Source organism: Juglans microcarpa x Juglans regia, chromosome 7D (assembly GCF_004785595.1).
Source record: "Juglans microcarpa x Juglans regia isolate MS1-56 chromosome 7D, Jm3101_v1.0, whole genome shotgun sequence".
NCBI lineage: Eukaryota > Viridiplantae > Streptophyta > Magnoliopsida > Fagales > Juglandaceae > Juglans > Juglans microcarpa x Juglans regia.
In genome coordinates, this window is record NC_054606.1 from 13807336 (window position 1) to 13820871 (window position 13536).

The following is a 13536-nucleotide window of genomic DNA, read 5'->3' on the forward strand; positions in this document are numbered from 1 at the left end:
TTTTTCTTTAATTAAACTTGCCAAGTCTCAACAAGTGTGTGTTTTATAGCGAGTAATGTTACTAATAATTATTTTAATAATCAGAATATTAAACGATTGTAAAATTATTTGTTATATTTCATTTGCTTAAGGGTTGTTTTATTTGTATATCGAAGATAGTTAGATAAGAATGTAGCACTTAATTTTGCTTCAAAATGTACAGACTCAACACATCACAATGTTACAACTTTGATAATTTTTCTCAACACATTGTAACACAATTTATTGCTCAAACAATGTCTCTACGGATTAATTACAGTTCACTAAGCTCTGAGAACTCTCGAGTATCTCTTGTTCGAGAAGTGACAACATGCAGAAAGTGCACTTTAAACTATAAATAAAGAATAATGCTAAACAGACAGTATTTAACAAAAAAAAATAGACCAAAATAATTATAAATGTATGTTAAATGCATGTATGGGAAGGAAAGACATTTGTACATGAACATCTCATACAAAAGGGCATAACAAGATTCGTCATCTTGTTTTTTCGCCACTTCCAATTTTAGACACATTTTCTAATAGATCTACTTCAATTATATTATTACCATATGATTTTGAGCGAAATATTTCTCGGTTTGGTTTGTTACTCATTTGTACAACTTGTTATGTTAACAACATTCAATAAAAATAAATAAATTTTTAAAATTTAAATATTTTGTTAGTTATCTAAAACACGGCAAGTATTTTATAGATTTGAGAACAAAATTTTTTTTATTAGAAATACTAGATCAGAATACACAGCGGAAGTGATATTACGTCGTCGGGAATATCTTGGATCTAGTACAGTTCTTCCATAGATTTTTCTTCATCGTTGTTCATTCAAAATCTTCACATATCAATGTGCTACGTGGTAAAACCAGAGCAACACTTACATATTCCACAACCTAAATATCGGGACTAGAGAGAACAATATTGTGAGAGAGATTTTCACTTTTATGTTACTAGTGTCTCATTTAAAGGGAGAAGGGGGTTATGTTAATAGCTCCTCTAAGTGTAAGCCTCGGCTGGCCACTTCATTACATCATAACCCCAAGAGAAGGGAAAGGGTGCTCACTATGGACTCCCCTTTATACATCTCTCATATGCACATAATGGACTAGACTCCAGGTCTACATCTCTCAATATGTTCTCAATTTTATTCATATTGGCAAATAGACTATGCGACCATCAAACACACTTGTAAAAGAAAAATGAGAGCACTATACCAAATCTCTTCGAGAGAAAACCAGCATAGCAACATCTCCAAAAGTGTCTCGTTATACCCTGACTCATTTGGTCACATCAGATTAAGCATTTCTAATACCTCTCGAGTTCAAATGACTCAGAGCAATGCTCAATCTCTATAAACATGATATATTTACAGCTATGTCCCAACTTCCAAGAAGCAACATAACTTGCTGACAATAAGTACACACTAATATTGATGTATTTACCAAATAGTCTTCCTTTCACCCCATATCATTCAGTCTTAGTTCAGTCGCTTTTCTAACAATATCTCTTTAGACTGCATCATTCATGGTCATAGACAACATACCAAAGTAGCAGACACTAAAACATTAACATCGTGACATAGTCAAAGGTCTCCTAAGGGCATAAATAAATTAAGGTCATCAATTATGACCTACAGGACTCACATGGTGAGGAAACAGTGATCCATTCACTCGTCTCTACTGTTGGTCCTAAAAGCACCTGTAGTATCAAATACATGTTACGGTAGAGTTCTCTTTCCAAAAAGAGCGTATAAAAATCTTAGTTTAGTCGCTATCTCAGTACCTAACCCAAGTCCCTCCATTTACTCGCTATCCGAAGCACCAAAGAGGATCTCGCATCTGGCTAAACCACAAGTTACATGGATTGTGGGTAACCATGCACGATCCTCTTAAATATGATGGACCACATATTAGCTCCAACTAAAGATATATATCTTTTGTGTCTACAACTTATCTCTATCTAGGCAAGTATTAAGTGATACATTGTCTCATCTTTGCTTACTACCCATTTGTAGCACCAAAGGCGATTGCTTGTATGAGTGAGCCGATTTATGCTTATCAACATACATTTTTCACCAAAACTTCCAAATATATGTGAATGTGTGTGCTCACTAAATGCTTCCAGTTGTGCCACATAATCATAGAACACATCACTATCATATGCATGACGAGCAATACCATGAGGGAGAGAAATCACATGGTCAACTACAAATAATTAAACCACAACTCTCAAGTGATGTTTTTAGGACCATTTCTCTCGTGTAGTAACTTTTCAAAACATATGTCTACCAAGAGACTCTGCTTTTTATATATAAAAGATCTTTCCACAACCATGAAGTCAGCGATTCATCGCGAATCTCACTTTGGATCAAACTCTCAATATAAATCTTAGATTTTAGTTAGTAAGTCTAACTGCGACTTTTTAAGAATCTACAAGGTGACTACAAATATCATCAAGCAAACTTAATTTGCGATTTCAAAGTTTCATATGAATCTCTTGTACTTAATAACATCATGTGAGAAAACCAACATTTATTTTTTGTGCCCTTAGAACAATCACAATAGTCTAGACATTACTCTTAATGACTTGTCCAAATTTCATCACAAACTCACTTAATCAAATAAACAATATTTACCCTCTAACGAAATCTCAATATCTAATTTCTTTGAGCAAACCATAATGGAAACACTAAATAATATATGCAAATATAGATTTTTTTGGTATTCACCATCTCATTAATTATCAATGAATTTTGAACATGAGCTTCTAGGAATTGTTTTTCTTGTAAACAGTCTCACAAGACATGAAGTCTGAACTACTTTTCACAAACTCATATCCAATACTACCTCGTAGTATGGAAAGTCACTCGTTAGGTGACAAATAATAATCTAAGATAATCAAATCGTCATCAGCAATTCTCTTAAGAACACACTTTTCTATGACTGTCAACAGTGTTTAAAGAACCCATTTAATTTAATAGGTCATTAATAATAACGATTAAGTACATTGGGTACCTTTGAATAGATAGTTCGTTTAGGCCGAATGTAAACAATACTAGCAACATTCTAAACTTTTTGTACCAAAACAGTACAAGCATCAATTATGAGCTCCAAGTACTTCATGCCTAAATATAACAAAAGTTAACCATCTAATTCTCTTACAAGAATCAACTATTTAACTCCTTCAACAAAAGTTCCAACAAATATGCGACCAATGGTTATCTAAAGGCAACTTAAGTAGTGCCCAGAGATGGACTTATACTTCTATCAACTCCATTTTTTTTTTCTTTATCAATCAAATCACACTCATAGACAAGAGAGTTCACACAACTCATGATTCTGATTCCCTTGAATATTTTATTGTTAATTCTGAGTTTGATACTACGAATAATTCATCTGTTATTGTTGATATTTGTGTTATGTTTTATGAATCTCAGGATTATGACCCACATATTTGGCAACCGAAATTTGAGGAGTTGTCTAAGAAAAGTGAAACACAGATTCCTTCAAGCATGGATAGTCCCAAATTGGAATTGAAGCTACTGCCCTCAGGTCTTAAGCATGCATTTCTCGACCGTGGTGACATTTTTCCTGTTAGTATTTCTTCGAAATTGGATGCTGGTAAGCTTATGAAATTTCAATTGATCGAGTTGGAGGAGCTGATAAATAATGCTTATGAGAACTCTAAAATTTATAAGGCTAAAATGAAAGCATTTCATGATAAAAATATTGGAAGTTTTTGAATCATTTTCATTTTCTTTTTCATATTGTTTCAAACCCAAGTCACGTTACAACATTTTGTATTAACCATTCTGATCCTAAGTAAACTTTTAGAAAGAGTGGTGGAAGTCTTATTTGTTAGTGTTCCTATCATAATATCAATGTTTGCTTGTTGTTTGTACATAATTGCCTAATTCCCTATGAGAGTGTGTGTATACCTATTGTCAACTCCATAGAGAGAATCCTCACACGAAACAATTTTATACCTGTGAGTTATGGAGTTGAACTTTTTGCTTGAGATGTTCTTGACGTTGCATGTGTCAAGGCTCCTGGTTAGATGGATGTAGTTTGGAACACACACATGCTCTGTGGATTGCTATAGGTGGATTGTTTGTGATAGAGTTCTTGAATTCCTAAGATTGCTTTGATATGTAAATCTAGAAAGTGTGACTTGGTGGTCTTTATGTGTGATTGATTTTCTTTGGTTTCTTTCTTTGTTTTAGCATGAAAATTGTTAGGGACTAGCAATAAGCAAGCAAAGGGGATGTGATGAGTGTACGAAAGTACACTCTAAATACTCTATTATTGGACTAAAATGCTAAAATGTGAATAGAAATCATAGGAATTATTGCGTATTCTTGAATTGAGTTTCTATTTACTTTGGGATACTTCAGAGCAGATTTTTATGTTTAATTTCAGAGTGTATAAAAGAGTAAGTCCAAACCCAGTCAAATTCAGAGGACTTTCAAGTGGGCAAGACGTTGGAATAACCTAAGAACTTTCAATGAGTGTAGGACTTTTCAAATAAGGATAATGATGGGGTTTGAGAGTATATGACCTTGGTCAATTATAGAACCAAAATAAATAAAAAAAAGCCAAAAATGGATTTGAGGTTTCAAATAATACTCACAATATATCCAAACCTAGTAAAAAAAAAAGATTCACTTCTGATAAAGCTACTCCAAATGAATGGGTGTGAGACGAGTGATAATTAAACGGTGATAAGAATTTTGTGAGAGGTAAAGCTACAGAAGAATTAAAAAAAAATAGTCCATAGGATTGAGCCTGGTGTTAGCCAAGGGCTTTGGTACCATATGAAATCATCACTTTTTCCAAAAACTTAAGTTGATAGGAAGATGTAAATTTTATACTCCCCTCAATAAATGGGCATAACAAGTGGAATATTTAATTAAATGGAGTAAAGTATAGAGTTAAGATTCGAACACAAGATACCATGATAGAAAATATAAAATATAATATAAATTGAGATAGAGAAGAGAGAATGAGGGAGATAGACTTTGAAGACTACATCTTTCTTGTTCTTAATTCTTACTGAATACAATGCATAGATTCATATTTATAGGAAAATTAGATTGAGATAAGGTAAGGTAAATATCTTAATTATTATAAAAATAAAATAAAGATTATATTAAATCAAATAATATAAATTGATTTGATATTATCTCCAACAAGTTCGAACTTGTTCGCGAGCTGCTTCATTCATATAAACTAGACTATTTATATTGTATTTTATAAATTTTTCTAAAATTCTTGACAAACAAATTTTTTCCTTTTGCTAACATCTTTATAAATGTTGCATATACGTAAATTAATAATTAGATTCCTAAAGATTCAAGTAATATGTTTAGTATTATGAACATGATATACTCTAATCTATTTGAATATTTTAAATATTCTAATTATACATGTAAAGAGAATATTATAAGTATCGATCAGCTATTCAAACTTATACGAGTTTTCACGAGTCGAGAAAAGTTTTGTATGAGATGTGTAATTGAGTAATCGATCTTAATTTTGTATCCTTAAACAACTTGTTTAATAAACGAATTGAGTTGAACTCGTGTGGCTTATCAAATAGTCTTGTTTATTTACAGCCCTAGTTGGCACAAACGTTTCACAAATATTTAAAGTTTCGAGTTAGGATGATTTTTAGTCTAACATTCTCTCGTAATTAAGAGAACTTTCACTTTTTAAGAATTATGAGATATTTGTATCCTTTATTAATATTTAATGGTAAAATAGTCTCTAAAAAGTTTTTTATAAATTATTAAGATTTTTTAAGGAGTGTATTATGAGTATTGAAAAACTATACCGAATATAATTTTGTAGAGAAATGATTTATATAAGTCCAAAATAAACAAGCCTCATGCAAGCCCTTGTAAAAAAGTGGACTTCAACTTAAAAAATTGTAAAAAAACTATTCTTTATCAGTGAAACCCACTTTTTTAAAAAAGGTTTGTTTAAGACTTATCTATTTGGACTTGTACCTAGCATTACTCAAAGTAAAATGCCTTATGATAGTAATTAGTCCGTAATTAATTTGACACAAATCTAATTGTTAATTGGGTCAATTCGTGTGTCTCGTGCGAGTCCATTTATTTGAAACTCCATTCTTATGAAATGCAATTGAGTAATGTTAGGCATAAGTTTCAAATAGACAAACTCCATACAAGGCCTATATTCGGGACTTGTTCTATACACCTCCAACCATACTTGTAACCTGCAACAAAGAAGATGGCGGCACATTGTGCCCAGAGGACCTCCAATGCCTAAGTTAGGAAAGGGATAATGAACTGTATTATGAATGAATGTTATGCATTACCTTTGGGATTTATTTATAAGCTCATGAATTCGATGATGAATATTAGGAACAGACTAACCGCCAAGCTGATCCATTAGATGGCCACCGTTTGCTGAAGCACAAAGAGACGAAATTAATTTACGCGGCCGCCGTTTGTGTTATTTTTCTCTTGAGATTTTTGTTGTCCATTATATTTATGGGTAACTAAATTCTCAAGTAGGGCTAGGGATGATGAACTTGCACATTAGATTATATTCTTAATTTATTTTTAATTTATGTATTTGATTTTCAATTACTAAAACTATTTTTTGTTTTATCATTCTCAATTCATTGTTGATGTTTTCTTCTCCGAATAATCATAGAATTTATTCTGTTTATAGATTCAGTCATGCTTTTTCTATTGAATGGATTAAGTCTTTGATTATGTTTGGATGAATTATTTATCTATATTGATTTAATTCTTTGCTGTAATATTGCTCTCTGAGTATATTGTTGTCGTTGAATTTTCTCAATAGTGATAATAATTTACGTATTTTAAAAATGGTGAATGATTTTTCAAGGGGTTACATTTGGTTTAATTTTGGCTTATAAATCTATACCTTTCGATTGTGAATTGAGTTCCCAATTGAGTTATTCAATGAATTAAGAATAATTAAAATACCAGATTTATGCAAGGGATTCCCGACGCTTTATTGTTTGTCAAATTTGAGAACTTTTTTCGGTAATCACTTTGCTTCACTTTAATTTACATTTAAAATTAATCTTTGTTCTCCATTAATCATTTAATATTTTTCTTTAATTTCTTTGTTCCTTCTGCTATTCTTTTAATTTGTCTCTATATGGAATCGACACATCAAAATTGTGCTACAACTACCGTGTTATTCTTTGTACATAATCAAATTTTGGTGCCGTTGCCGGGGAGACGGTAGAAGAATTGCTAAATAGTTTTTTTCTTTTCAGCAGTTTGTAAAGGCGATAATTTTGTTCCCTCTTTAAATTTGCTGCATTATTTTTTTTCTTTCTTTTAGTACTATTTTTAGTTTTTAGTTTTTAGTATTATTTTTATTTTTTTATTATTTTTATTTTTATTTTTATTTATTTATTTTACCTTGCGTGCATAGATATAGAGACGCCTTGGGTAGATTTCAAACTTTTTAAATCCTTTATTTGACAATCCATCTAGTCCCGAAGAAATGAATGAACATGAAATTCAACTCTCTAAAACTCTTCAGGATTACCTCCACCCTACACGCACAACCACACCATCATGCATCATGTTTCCAGTTAATACTCACCAACTAGATTTTAAAACAGGGATGATATAGTTACTCCCTACTTTTCATGGCTTGAAAAATGAAAATCCATATGTGCACATTAGGGAGTTTGAAGAAGTAGTTGAGACTTTTCATAGTCAAAATGCAACTGATGACGTTGTGAGATTTAAGTTCTTTCCTTTCTCTTTGAATGATAGAGCTAAGAGTTGGCTATACTCGCGGAAACCACGATCTATTGGGTCATGGAGTGAGATGACTCAGATCTTCTTTAATAAATATTTTTTACAACATAAGACCAACGCTTTGAAAAGGTAAATCTCCACATTTGCACAAAATGACAGCGAAACTTTGTATCAGTCTTGAGAAAGATTTAAGGAGTTGTTGAGTATGTGTCTTCACCATGGGTATGAGAATTGATGCTTAGTGAGTTATTTTTATGAGAGACTTACACCTAGAGAGTGTCAATTTGTAGAGATGATATGTAATGGTGAGTTCTTACAGAAAGATCCTGATGAGGCCATAGAATATCTCAATGAGCTTGCTGAAAAAGCTCATACTTGGACTGAACCTAGTGCTACTGAGAGCACAAATAGGTCACGACCTGCAGGAAACCCAAATGGTGGTGGAATTTACCATCTCAGAGAAGAGGATAATTTAAAGGCTAAGGTTGAGATGCTCACTAGGGAGCTAGATGTGTTAAAGACTAAAGGACTTAAAGCCAACACATGTGGCTAATCATGCAGAGTCTTTTGGACCATGTTTTGTGTGTGGCGGGATAGATCACCTCGCCCAAGAATGTCCCACATTTGCTGAGATGAGAGGGATGTATGAGAAACAATATAATGTCTTAGGTATGTACAAGAAGTCTTTTACATCTTTCTCTGATACTTATAATCCGGGGTGGCGCAATCACCCCAGTTTTAGTTGGAAGTCTGAAAACCAGCCGCCTGCACAATCCCCTAAATCATATCTTGCACCATATCATGCAAATTCATCTTCTAGGAACCCTTTAGAAGATACTTTACATGCTTTTATTGAGACACATAGTAAAACTAATCAAAAGTTTGAATCTTTGATTATGCAGGTTATTGAAGAAAATAAGGAGATAAAAAGCCATGTATCCAAGTTAATGAGCTCTTTGAGTGTGAATGAACGTGGCAAGTTCCTTTCTCAAACTCAATCCACACCCGAAGATCAACATATGGCACAAGGAAATTTGAAGGAGGTCAATGCCATTGTGACACGAAGTGATAAGTCCTTACACTTTCCAACAACTGATAAGTCAGATGATGTTGAAGAAGAACAAAACAATGATTGTGTCGAGTTGCCCAAGAAAGTTGAGGTAATTAAGAGCTCAGTTAAGGTACTATTTCCTCAAGCTTTAAAATCTGGTATGTGAACTTTGGATTCTAGCAACAAAATCTTAGAAAACCTCAGGTAGGTAAAGATCAACCTTCCATTTTTACATATTATTACACAAGTTCCTACTTATACAAAAGTTCTCAAAGATTTGTATACAGTTAAGAGGAAGCACCATGTTAAAAAGACCGTATTCCTGATAGAGCAAGTTAGTGCTCTAATTGAGCAGTGAATTCCTCCTAAGTACGAAGATCCTGGTTGTCCAACCATTACATGTAATATTGAGAATCATGAGTTTGGATAAATGTTGTTAGATTTAGGAGGTAGTGTAAATTTGATGCCTTATTCCATTTATTTGCAGCTTGATTTGGGTGAAATTAAGCCCATTTCTGTTGTGCTTCAATTGACTGACCGTTCAGTTAAGAAACCGAGATGAATAGTTGAGGATGTTTTGATCCAAATTGATAAGTTTTACTACCCTGCTGATTTCTTAATCCTTGATATTAGTTCTGTTGTTGACTCTAATTCTAAAATCCCATTAATTTTAGGTAGACATTTCCTTGCTACTGCTAATGCTCTTATTAATTGCATGATTGGTCTAATGAAACTCTCTTTTGGGAATATGACTCTTGAGGTAAATATTTCTCATATTAAAAAATAGTCAATAGAGGATGACGAGTGCCACCACACGTACATGATTGACACACTCATAGACAAGGGAGTTCACACAACTCATGATTCTGATTCCATTGAATATTTTATTATTAATTCTGAGTTTGATACTATGAATGATTCATCTGATATTGCTGATATTTGTTCTATTTTTGATGAACCTCAGGATTATGACCCACATATTTGGCAACCGAAATTTGAGTAATTGTCTAAAAAAAGTGAAAAACAGATTCATTCAAGCATGGATAGTCCCAAATTGGAATTGAAGCCACTGCCCTCAGGTTTTAAGCATGCATTTCTCGGTCGAGGTGACACTTTTCCTGTTAGTATTTCTTCGAAATTGAATGTTGGTAAGCTTATAAAATTTCAGTTGACCGAGTTGGAGGAGTTGAGAAATAATACTTATGAGAATTCTAAAATATATAATGCTAAAACGAAAGCGTTTCATGATAAAAATATTGGAAGTTTTTGAATCATTTTCATTTTCTTTTTCATATCGCTCCGAACCCAAGCCACGTTACAACATTTTGTGTTGACCATTCTAATCCTAAGTAAACTTTTAGAAAGAGTGATGGAAATCTTATTTGTTAGTGTTCCTATCATAAGATCAATATTTGCTTGTTGCTTGTATATAATTGCCTAATTCCGTATGAGAGTTGTGTGTACACCCATTGTCAACTCCATAGAGAGAATTCTCACATGAAACACTTTTATACTCGTGAGTTATGGAGTTGAACATTTCGCTTGAGATGTTCTTGATATTACATGTGCCAAGGCTCCTGGTTAGATGGATGCAGTTTTGAACACACACACGCTCTGTAGATTGCTATAGGTAGATTGCTTGTGATAGGGTAATTGAATTACTAAGATTGTTTTGATATGTGAATCTAGAAAGTGTGACTTGGTGGTCTTTGTGTGTGATTTATTTTCTTTGATCTCTTCCGTTGATTTGGCATGAAAATTGTTAGGGACTAGCAATAAGTAAGCTAGGAGATGTGATGAGTGTACAAAAGTGCACTCTAAATATCCTATTATTGGACTAAAATATTAAAATGTGAATAGAATTCATAGGAATTAATGTGTATTCTTGAATTGAGTTTTTATTTACTTTGCGATACTCGAGAGCAAATTTTTATGTTTAATTTTAGAGTCTATAAAAGAGTAAGTCCAAACCCAGTCAAATTCAAAGGACTTTCAAGTGGGTAAGACGTTGGAACAACCTAAAAATTTTCAACGAGTGTAGGACTCTTCAAATAAGGATAATGATAGGATTTGAGAGTAATTTGGATAAAGAGAAAAAGTCAGTCCGAAATTCACTAGAAGACAGCCTTTACATACTTTAGTATTTTGGTCATAACTTTCCACTTAAATATCGAATTGATGCAATTCTTGATGTGTTGGAAATTTATCTTAAAGGGTTACAAAGTTATCTTATATAAGGATTTCTAAATTCGAATTCCTAAAGTGCGTACATGGCTGTCAAGATAAGTCCTAAAATTTAGGCGATTTTGTATACAGGAATATGAAGACATTAAGGTTTCTTTCCTACCTTATATAAACATTTCATTAGCATGAAATTGGAAGTTTGTTTTGGAGATAAGGGAGACGGCTCAGTACTGAAAAACAAAGAGACGAAATTAATTTTTATTGCTGCCATTTGCTTTATTTTTCTCTTGAGATTTTTTTTTCCATTATATTTATGGGTAACTAAATTCTCAAGTAGGGTTAGGGATAAACTTACACATTAGATGATATTTTTAATTTATGTATTTAATTTTCAATTACTAAAACTCTTTTTTTTTTATCATTCTTAATTCATTGTTGATGTTTTCTTCTTCGAATAATCATAGAATTTATTCTGTATATGGATTCAGTCATGCTTTTTTTATTGAATGAATTAGGTCTTTGATTATGTTTGGATCAATTATTTATCTATATTGATTTAAGTCTTTGCTGCAATATCGCTCCCTGAGTATATTGTTTTCGTTGGATTTTCTCAATAGTGATAATAATTTACGTATTTTAAAAAGTGGTAAATGATTTTTCAAAGGGTTACATTTGATTTAATTTTGGTTTATAAATCTATACATTCCGATTGAGAATTTTGGGAATTGAGTTCCCAATTGAGTTATTCAATGAATTAAAAACAATTAAAATACCAAATTTGTGCAAGGGATTCCCGATGCTTTACTGTTCGTCAAATTTAAGTACTTTTTTCATTAGTCACTTTGTTTTACTTTAATTTACATTTAAAATTAATCTTTATTCTTCATTAATCATTTAATATTTTTCTTTAGTTTCTTTGTTCTTTCTGCTATTCTTTTAATTTGTCTCTTTGTGGAATCGACACCCAAAGCTGTGCTACAGCTACTGCATTATTCTTTAGGCGTAATCAAATCCATATAGCTTAGCATACAATGCCTCATTGTGGCATCAACGATGACATCAATTCGTGGTAGTGGGAAGCTGTCCTTTAAGCAAGTTTTATTTAGATCGATGAAGTCTACATACATCATTCACTTTCTCATTCGCCTTTTTGACCAACACAACGTTGGATGGAAAACTACTCAAGGAAATAGGCTTTCCTAATGAATCTCGTGGCTAGGAGGCAATCTATCTCCTGGGCTATAGCCGCACACTTCTCTGTGTTGAATGTCCTCCTTTTCTATCGGACTTTCTTTGCCGCTAGATCAACCCATAGCTTGTGTTCTATAATTGCATTGTTAATCCTTGGCATATCTTCATGACTCTATGCAAAGATGTCCTTATGCTCGATCAATAGTTATTTTAGTGCTTCCTTACAATCCGAGCAAAGTCGTGTTCCCATTTTTGTGGTGGCGCTTGGCCGGTCTAGGTGTAACGTTATCATCTTTAGAGGCTCATTTGCCTCTGCTTATTTTAAATTGCCCTCATCCTTTACTTCCACTTTTTGGTCAAATAGGGCAAGTGGCGAAGGCAAGTGTTTATCTTCCAAGTTCCTTTTAGTAATGCATATGCCAGCCGCTCCTGTCTTGAGTTCTTGCATGTAGCATTCCTGTGCCAAGACATGTTCTCCTCGAACTTCTCCTACCCCTGCCTCTGTTCGGAATCTCATCTTCAAATGGTACGTCGAGGTGACGACCTTGAAGCCATTTAGAGTCGGTCGCCCCAATATGGCATTATAAGATGACGACGCATTGACTAACAAGAAATTAGTCATCGTTGTCATCGTATGTGCCCACTGGTTGGACCACTTCTCTGGAGAATCCCTTTAGGGTGGTAGGGGGTGGGTGCAGGTTGTAATCTATCAAGATCAATGCCCATTTTTGCGAAGGCCTCCCAAAACAAGATATTGGCCGAACTCCCGTTGTCGACCAAGATCCGTTAGGTCGTGTAGTTGGCGACTAACAAAGTTACCACCAAGGAGTCATTGTGGGGGTACAAGTTGTCTTCACAATCTTTGTCTCTAAAAGAGATGACTTGTGTGGTGCTAAGCCTGGGGTATTTGTATGGCCTATCTGCCATGTATACTTCCTAGTACCTTGCTTTTCGGGCGTGCGTCCTTCTACGATGCTGTTGTACCCCTTCCAGCAAATTCTCCTGCTATGGTGCAGATTTCTCCTAAAGGGGTATGGTCTTGATCGCAGTTTTGGTGGGAGGCGTCACGCCAATCCTCTCTTCCTTGTCTCCGTTATTTGGGGCTATTACTTCGTCTAGAATTGCGCCCCTGCTCTTCTTCCCTTCTTGGTTTCACATGTTCGGTGAGCATTCGTTCGAGCTCTCCACTTCCTGCTAGTCCAGTCACCCTTTTCTTCATGTTCGTGCAATCTTCTTTCTAGTGAGTGGGTGATTGATGATACCTACAAAAACATTGCCTCCTCCTGGATGGGCGTGCTTCT